A 10,127-nucleotide genomic window follows, 5' to 3' on the forward strand; every position below is an offset into this window, starting at 1 on the left:
AAGCTATAGCAATTTGCCCTAAGACTAACTGAAAGAACCAGAAGGTATGATAATAATTAAAACTGTGGATCATCAAACCAAGGACAAAGGCATTTTATGGTATTTCTATAAATTGATTCAGAAGCCCTGTGGAGATAGGGTAGGGACTTCTAAAAATAGATGATGACCTTCCACATTAAATATACATATACACACCCCGGTGATTGTTTGATGAATTATTTATCAAGGTAACAAAGGGCATTGTATATTTAAAATGAACTGCTAAACACAAACTTCTTAATACTACCACACACATACTCACAAATACACTCAACATGTGCAATGCTGTATTGTTGAGTGATGCTTGGGCAGTAGACTGAATTTGAGACTGACTCAAATATTATGATAGGTGCCCTTATCAGATTTCACAAACAAATCTATGTTGACTATTGATTCGATTTAGTGGATTTTAGAAAATTGAACCCTAGTTTTATTTATTTATTTTTATCTTTTTATGAAAAATTTATTTATTTTCAGTTGAAGGATGATTGCTTTACAATATTACGTTAGTTTTTGCCATCCATCAACATGAATCAGCTGTACTGAATTCTAGTTTTAAATCTGTATCAAATACTTTATAGGTCTGAAAAATAACTATGTATGAGGGTTATATAAACTATGATTTTCTGATCAATTAGAAACATTTATTATAAAAGTTGGGGATTCCCTGGTGGCTTAGACTGTAAAGAATCTGCCAGCAATGCAGGAGACCTGGGTTGGATCACTGGGTTGGGGAGATCCTCTGGAGAAGGAAATGCCAACCCAATCCAGTATTCTTGCCTGGGAAACCCATGAACACAGAAGCCTGGTGGGCTACAGTCCATGGGGTCACAAAGAGTTGAATACAACTGAGTGATTAACACACACTTTATAAGAGTTACTAGAAATTTTTCAGTGCACCATTCAAGAAGGCTTCACTGGTGGCTCAGATGGTTAAGCATCTGCCTGCAATGTGGGAGACCTGGGTTCAATCCCTGGGTCAGGAAGATTCCCTGGAGAAGGAAATGGCAACCCACTCCAGTACTCTTGCCTGTAAAATTCCATGGACAGAGGAGCCTGGTAGGCTACAGTCCATGGGGTTGCAAAGAGTTGGACAGAACTGAGCAACTTCATTCATTCATTCATTCAAGAATAATGTCACTTCAGTTCAGTTCTGTTCAGTCACTCAGTCATGTCCGACTCTTTGTGACCCCATGGACTGAGTCTTCAGCACTCAGCTTTCTTTATAGTCCAACTCTTATACCATACATGACCACTGGAAAAACCATAGCTTTGACTAGATGGAACTTTGTTGCCAAAGTGTCTCTGCTTTTCAATATGCTGTCTAGGTTGGTCATAACTTTTCTTCCATGGAGTAAGCGTCTTTATTTCATGGCTGCAGTCACCATCTGCAGTGATTATGGAGCGCCCCCCCACCTCGCCTCCCCAAAATACAGTCTGCCATTGTTTCCACTGTTTCTCTATCTATTTCCCATGAAGTGATGGGACCGGATGCCATGATCTTAGTTTTCTGAATGTTGACTTTTAAACCAACTTTTTCACTCTCCTCTTTCACTGTCACCAAGAGGCTCTTTAGTTCCTTTTCACTTTCTGCCATAAGGGTGGTGTCATCTGCATATCTGAGGTTATTGATATTTCTCCTGGCAATCTTGATTCCAGCTTATGCTTCATCCAGCCCAGCATTTCTTATGATGTACTCTGCATATAAGTTAAATAAGCAGGGTGACAATATACAGCCTTGATGTATTCCTTTTCTTATTTGGAATCAGGCTGTTGTTTCATGTCCAGTCCTAACTGTTGCTTCCTGACCTGCATATAGGTTTCTCAAGAGGCATGTCAGGTGGTCTGGTATTTCCATCTCTTTCAGAATTTTCCATAGTTTGTTGTGATCCACAGAGTCAAAGGCTTTGGCATAGTCAGTAAAGCAAAAGTAGATATTTTTCTGGAACTCTCTTGCTTTTTTGATGATCCAGCGGATGTTGACAATTTGATCTCCATTTCCTTTGACTTTTCTAAATCCAGCTGGAACATCTGGAAGTTCACAGTTCATGAACTGTTGAAGCCTTACTTGGAGAATTTTGAGCATTGCTTTGCTGGCGTGTGAGATGAGTACAATTGTGGGGTAGTTTGAGCCTTCTTTGGCATTGCCTTTCTTTGGGATTGGAATGAAAACTGACCTTTTCCAGTCCCATGGCCACTGCTGAGTTTTCCAAATTTGCTGGCATATTGAGTGCAGCACTTTCACAGCATCATCTTTTAGGATTTGAAATAGCTCAATTAGAATTCCATCACCTCTACTAGCTTTGTTCTTAGTGATGCTTCCTGTGGTCCACTTAACTTCCCATTCCAGGATGTCTGGCTCTAAGTGAGTGATCACACCATTGTGATTATCTGGAAGATTGTTTTTGTCAAGATTTTTTTTGTACAGTTTTTCTGTGTATTCTTGCTACCTTTTCTTAATGTTTCTTGCTTCTGTTAGGTCCATACTATTTCTGTCCTTTATTGTGCTCATCTTTGCATACAATGTTCCCTTGGTATCTCTAATTTTCTTGAAGAGATCTCTCTAGTCTTTCCCATTCTAATGTCACTTAGATTAGAAGAAAAAAATAATTGGGCAAATATTATTGTATTGCCATTTTGTTAAACTGTGTCTTACATTCACAGGCAATAAATGACCCAAATGACTATTTTGAGGCTATACAATTCATCTTGATTACCTATGTCATAATTATTGCCTATCTTGTCATCAGCTATCTCACCTTATTGCTTCCGATTTTGGCTTTCATTTTCCTATTCTCTATTATTTCACCCCCAGATAAGCCCTGGTGGCTCAGGCAGTAAAGAATCTGCCTGCAATGCAGGATACCTGGGTTCAATCCTTGGGCTGGGAAGATCCCCTGAAGAAGGGAATGGCAACCCAGTCCAGTATCTTGCCTGGAGAATTCCATGGACAGAGGAGCTTGGTGGGCCACAGCCCATGCAGTAGCAGAGCCAGAGATGACTGAGCAACTAGCACACAAACACAAGCCAGGATCACTGGTTTCCACTACATGTTTGCCATGTAGTCTTTGTTCATGGGTAGAAGCTGAAAGTTATGCTTTTTGGAGAAATCATACCAGCTTTTGTGCTCTTATGATGTCCAAGATTTGGGGATATGTTTTTCTAAAAATAGACTTAGGCATAGAGTCATTTTTTCCTTTTATCTTCAGCCTTATAAAATGAGGGAGTAAAAAAATAAGGGAGAAATACTGTGCATTTCTCCATTTATAAGATCTTGGGCAATTTGTTTAACTTTTTTGGTCTCAGTATCTAAGTCTATAAAATGAGTGAGTTGGCTAAAATAAGTGAGATCAATTAAACTAGATTATCTACAGTGTTCTATTTAGCTAGAAAATTATAGGATATTAAGTCTTGGTTATAAAATGTTTTTGTGTTTTTGATGTTTATTTTTTAAAAAAGAAAGAAGAAGACAAAGAAAAAAAAACAACTTTGGATTAGGTCTCTTATGTAACTTAATTCATTTTTATAGTTGTTGAAAGAGGTCATAAAAAAAAAGTTTCAAGCTATGTAACAGGTTCAGAAAATCACTTGTCAGGATAAGTTAGGGTAAAAGAGACAAGGGATCCCATTTCAGGATGTAAGCCCAAGGTGAAGGTGAGCACACAGTTGCCTTAAGCAAGACCAAGGCTTCAATATTGACTGTTGCCTTGAAGTGGAAATGTAGTGAGAATTTATTGTGACTTTAACAGTGGAAAACTTTTCATTAAGGAGTGATGCTAAAGCTGAAACTCCAGTACTTTGGCCACCTCATGCGAACAGTTGACTCATTGGAAAAGACTCTGATGCTGGGAGGGATTGGGGGCAGGAGGAGAAGGGGACGACAGAGGATGAGATGGCTGGATGGCATCACTGACTCGATGGATGTGAGTCTGGGTGAACTCTGGGAGATGATGATGGACAGGGAGGCCTGGAGTGCTGCGATTCATGGGGTCGCAGGGAGTCGGACACGACTGAGTGACTGAACTGAACAGAACTGAATATATTAAAAGAAGAATTAGTTATATTTTTAGGGAGAATTATAATGGAAGAGAATTACATCAGGCCTTAGTTATCTTGGTACAAAGATACCTGGTAACAATTTTGCCTGAATTGAAATGCTGGTTGGGCCAAATAATTAGTTAGATAAGGAATTTAATGATTTATTTTTCATTGACTTGACTTTCTATTTTAGTGTCAATAGCCAGATTTGGTTTATATTAAATTTAAAGGCAAAAGGGGGTGGAATAGGGTGAAACATTTATCTCATAAGACATATTTTGGATATTAAAATAAATCATGAAAAAGAATCTCAGAATTTCTGCATGATTGCAATGGTTGTAGTATAGATAGCAACTGGGTTCCCATAATTTTTTGTATTAATTTTTATCATCAGGAAGAATGACAGTGAAGTGGGATGCAGAATTAAATTGGGAGTGAGAATTCAGAGTTAGATATGCATGGCCAAAAATAGCCAAAGCTATTCTCTCCACAATAGTTAGGATATCGGTATGAGTTGTGTAAATTATACTAGACTTTATAGAAAATAAAGATAAGGTGATAACAGTAACCCAAAACATTTAAAATATTTGGCTACACTCAGAGTCCTGTATTTTTATTCTACATCTGAATGCAACTGATGCAGCCGATCAACTAGTACTTCAACAAAAATGTCATGATTTATAAAATTAGGATGAATGTTCAAAATTAGGAGGGAAATAAGATGAATGTTTAGTAGTAAAATAATAAGCAAACAAGGTATCTAAGTGTGAAAATTAATGAAATAAGATATTTTGAAGCTGTTAAAGAAAGTATTTTTTAATGTATTTATTTTTTAATTGAAGGATAACTGCTGTACAGACCTTTGTTGTTTTCTTTCAAACCTCAACATGAATCAGCCATAGGTATACATTTATCCACTCCCTTTTGAAACTCTCTCCCATCTCCCAAAGAAAATGAAGTATGTTTGTATCTGTCAATATGAAAACGGTTCAAGATATCGTATTAAGTGAAAAACACAATGTTCTCAATGATGTGTTTAGAATCATTCCCTTTATTTTAAAAAATAATACATAATTTGCCATGCTGGTTTATTTTTGCTGGTTTATTCATGCTGGCATTATTGAGGAAAAAAAATAAAACAAATGATAAAATGCTGCTACTAGAGCTAAGTACCAGATTTTCACTTTTTATATTATACCTTTGTCTGTTGTCTGAATTCTTCAAACAAGAATGTTTTTACATTTGTTTTTGTAACAATAAAGTGTCAATAAATATTATCTCAAAAGAAAGTTTATGGCCTATTTTTCCTTCCTATTGTCCTCAATTAGAAAATGCTACTAATAAATCTAAATTAGGGGAACACGTGTATACCTATGGCGGATTCATGTTGATGTATGGCAAAACCAATACAATATTGTAAAGTAATTAACCTCCAATTAAAATAAATAAATTTATATTTTGAAAAAGTTTTAAACCATAGGAAAGACAGAATTTGCATTTGATTATATAAAAATCCTACTAATTGCATCAAATTTATCTGTGTCTTATAAGTACTCTTTTAAAGCCAGTCTCACAATTATCTGATGATTTCTTAGGCAAATTGAAGTTTCCAGTGAATTATGTGAAACTCTAAAATAAACCTAAAATAAAACCATAAAATAAATCATAAAAGTCTTAAAGTTGCTTTCAAATGTCAGAGGAACAGCCTTGGTTTATCAGTAGTGTCTTATCACAGGGTATTTTTGAACATACTATGGCCCCACCAAGAACTAAATTTAAGCTTCTCACTAGGTAAAATGCTGGTATCAGTCTGGCAAGTACCCAAAATGAGTAAATAGGTCTTAGTTTCACTATCATAAACCAACAATATCCTGTTCAGTAATATTCAGCCATGTGACATTGACATGTATTGTCTGTTGCAATCAATTTCCAAACTAAAACCAAGAATCATTAATTATAACTTAATAGTACTCCTATCATTAGTGTATGAAAATTCTTTACATCGCTACTTAAAACAAAGTATTTCTGGCATTGATGGACAGGTGGAAATTATAGTCAGATGGCAATAATTCTCCATGTAAGTATCACATAGAAAAACTAAGTGATGAAACATTAAATAAAAAAGGATTCTATTTTTCAACTGACATGACTACAGTCACTTGTTTTTCTTGATCAGAGCCATGAAAATGACTCAGATCAGCCACATTTTCAGCCCCATAGCTGAATCAGCAGAATGTGGGGTCTCTACTGCCATTTCATGTCCCTGTGACCTCCCATTTTATTCCCAACTCTGGTTCACGTACATGCTACCAACAAATTGAGGCCCCAAAGTTGAGACCCTTCCTCTTTGGGCCAGTGGAGTCCCAATGCATGTCAAATAGAAAGTGTCAATTGGGTGAAAGTGTTAGTCACATCTGACTCTTTGTGACCCTATGGACTGTAGTCTGTCAGGCTCCTCTGTCCATGGAATTCTCCAGGCAAAAATACTGGAGTGGGTAGCCATTCCCTCCTACAGAGGATCTTCCCAACCTGGGTTTCCTGCCTTGCAGGCTGATCTTTACTGTCTGAGCCACAGGCTTATTTCATTACAAAGAATGAGAATTTCAGGGAAATGGTTAATTTACTTACCAACATTTTAGCAGAGAATGTGATTTCAAGCATAATCTTATGGTTATAAGACCATATACCACACCAAATACCAACTTGTCCTCCCTCGTTTTTCATGGATGAACAGTCTTATGACCACTCTGCCACACTCTAGGAGGGCTCTTCCTGCACCAAAAGTTGGTTGGATGATGCTATTTCCTCATCTTGACTCTCACATTCTGGTTCACAAAGTCCCTCCCTCCTAGAAAGACTCATTCTTTCTGTTACTGGTTGAGGATAATTTTCTGAGTGGCATTTCTGTGATCTCTAAAAGATTATGGTTCTTCCCTTCTGAATCTGAGACTTCCTTTCTGTTATTAAGAGTAATGATATGCATCCGGTTGTTAGCTCCATTACCCTCTCGTGGTTCCTGAATCCCAGCACCTGGAGATGAGTACCCTTCTCTGCTACACACACATTTTTAGCTCTGAATTATATCCTTGAATTTTGGTTAAGACTGAAATCTTTGTAATGATCTCCAGCAAGCTTTCCCTGGCCTAATGTGTCTAATCCAATCAATTTGAATGTTTCCTAGATCATCAAATCTTAAGTAATTTGCTCAACTCATCTTGCACATTAGTTCAACTTCTAAGTTTTTTTGTTTCTTTTTTTTCCGTTTGCATCATTCTAAAGGGATCTGACCTCCTACACTTGCCTTCAAGATCACTCACACTTTGATCTGCCATGTTTTTCTTACATCTTTCAGAAAAAAAAGGTCTGAAGGAGTCTTAAGAAGTCTCTATGAATTCAAGGTTGTCTTTGATTACTGTTGTAGGGTTTTTGTTCACAATATGCTTCCCCCAGGTAAAACAGAAAATCTCTAATGTAATTGAACATATTTGTAAATAAATATACTAAAGGGATGGATCATGAAATTAAAGCTGAATAGAAAGGAACTGAAAAAAGAAGAGGTTTAATTAGGAGCAGTGTAAGGGGTAAAGGGTTTGTAAGTCTTCACAAATTCAAAGAACAGAAGTAACTGATGATGATGGGAACAGAAACTGGATGGCATTGAAATCACCCAAGGTGACGGTAATACTGAAGGAGCGTAATATCAAAGAAGACACTTTAATATTCAAAGAATGGTCTTCAGTGGCCTATGCTATGCTATGCTAAGTCACTTCCGTTGTGTCCGACTCTGTGCGACCCCATAGACGGCAGCCCATCAGGCTCCCCCATCCCTGGGATTCTCCAGGCAAGAACACTGGAGTGGGTTGCCATTTCCTTCTCCAATGCATGAAAGTGAAAAGTGAAAAGTGAAAGGGAAGTCACTCAGTTGTGTCTGACTCTTAGCGACCCCATGAACTGCAGCCCACCAGGCTCCTCTGTCCATGGGATTTTCCAGGCAAGAGTACTGGAGTGGGGTTCCATTGCCTTCTCTGCTTTAGTGGCCTAGATATCGGGAAATAATAGCAAAGAGGAAGAGTAAAGGGACACAAGCCTCAAAGAAAAAACACACGCAGAACTCAGAAGGATAGTGTGTGTAGAGATGGTTGTCAGCAGCATGTAAGGCACCATCCCACCTTCTTATTCTGAGGCTATGGGGTGACAGGCAATATTTGCTGCTTCATTAGAGAAGGCTTCATGCCGGCAGTTTCTCAGAGTTTATCAGGGTTGAAGAAAGTGAAAAAGTGAAGTAAGTTTTTATATTGAAAGAGAATTTTCAAAGGAAGCATGAAACAGAAATTGGGTTATTAATAAGAATCTACTAGAGACGTCAGTTATGAAAAGACAATTTTTGAAATAATGAACTTAGTGTGTGGGCTTAATAGCAGATCGCATTTGTCCCAAGAATAAAATAATGAACTAAAAAGCAGGTCCAGGAAGTTCCCCAGAATGAAAAAAACTAAAAAATCAAATAAAGTAAAATAAAAATGGAGCATGGAAACAGAAATTTATACTTGAGTTATGAAGAGAGCTCAGAAGCAGGTCCAGTATATAAGGGGAAAAATTATTTAAAGAAATAACAGTTCATCCCTTCACAAAAACTATGAGATCTCAGTTTAAAAGGTAAGTAGGATGCTGACAAAGAGAATAAATGTTCATTCCAATACAAAATAGTTAAACATTAAAAAAAAATCAAAGATGAGAATAACATCATTAATACTTCTGGTGAGAAAAGCAGATACCTCAAAAATCAAGGCTGGGAAGTCAGAGTGACACCAAATTTTTCAAGGTAAAAATATAGTATATTGTTTTTAAATTGTTAAAGGAAAGTAAATCTAAATCTATAATTTTCTCTTTAGTTAAATTATTTAAAAGTAAGTTAATAAAAGTATTTTTATGAATAAATGGATTCAGAATAAAATGTACTATGAAAGACTTGCTCAGAAAGAATATTGTAGAATACATTACATCCAGAAGAGAAATACTACAAGGTGAAATGCTTTAGTATATAAGAAATACTGTTAGTTATAGGACTTACTGAAGTTTACTGTTGCCTAATAATCAATGTTTTGAAAAAGTATAGTCACAATAATTCTTAAATAAACTCTAGATAATATCAACATGTGGGGTGGTGTTTGAGAGAAGGGAGACCAAATAATGGTAAAATCACTTATCTTGCTCCAGATTTAGACACATATACATATTTAGTAAGCAATAGACACTGTCAAATACAAATAAATAATATAAAATGCATAAGCCCCACCAGAAGAAAAACAGAAGAAAATATATGAAATATAAGTCTTAAAGGTAAGAAAGGTATATACAGAATATAAAAAGATAACTCAGATAAAGAAAAACTCAAAAGTAATTGCCACAATGTAGAAACTTAATTTTGTCAATTAAAAGATTTTATCTCCATAATAGCTAAAATCCAAGTTTCAGCAATACATTTTTAGTAAGAACTATACTTCAGACATAGTTACCTAAGTGATACACTTAGAAAGTAGAGGTTAGAAAAAATCGAAGGAAAAATGAGACTATAAAAATATCTTTCAAAAGACAGTCATAAAATGAAATTTGACATCAAAATAAGTATAATTTAGGGTGAAATATCATAAGAACAAAGAAATCTTCCTCTCTAATGGAGGATTGCTTGTCTCTGTCTACTGTTGAGCTTGCCAGGCTATGGGATTTGCATTGACCAATGGAATGAGAACAGAAATACATATTTTCAGAAGTACGTGTGATAGCTGAGCAGAAGCATTGGGAACTATTGCAGTGAGGGCTACTATTCCTGACTTTCCTCTGCCATGATACTGGCACCACCTCAGACACTCATTATCCTGTGAGCCATGAATATGAAAAGAAGATTTGCTGCCTCCTGATGGTGAAACTTTAGGGTGAAAGATGTGAGATGTGTAAAGATATAGATTTGAGTTCAAGCAATAGAACTGGAAGGAATTGGTCAAGAATCTGCCTGCAATGCAGAGGATACTGGAGATGTGAGTTCGATCCCT

Source organism: Bubalus bubalis, chromosome 17 (assembly GCF_019923935.1).
Source record: "Bubalus bubalis isolate 160015118507 breed Murrah chromosome 17, NDDB_SH_1, whole genome shotgun sequence".
Classification (NCBI taxonomy): Eukaryota; Metazoa; Chordata; class Mammalia; order Artiodactyla; family Bovidae; genus Bubalus; species Bubalus bubalis.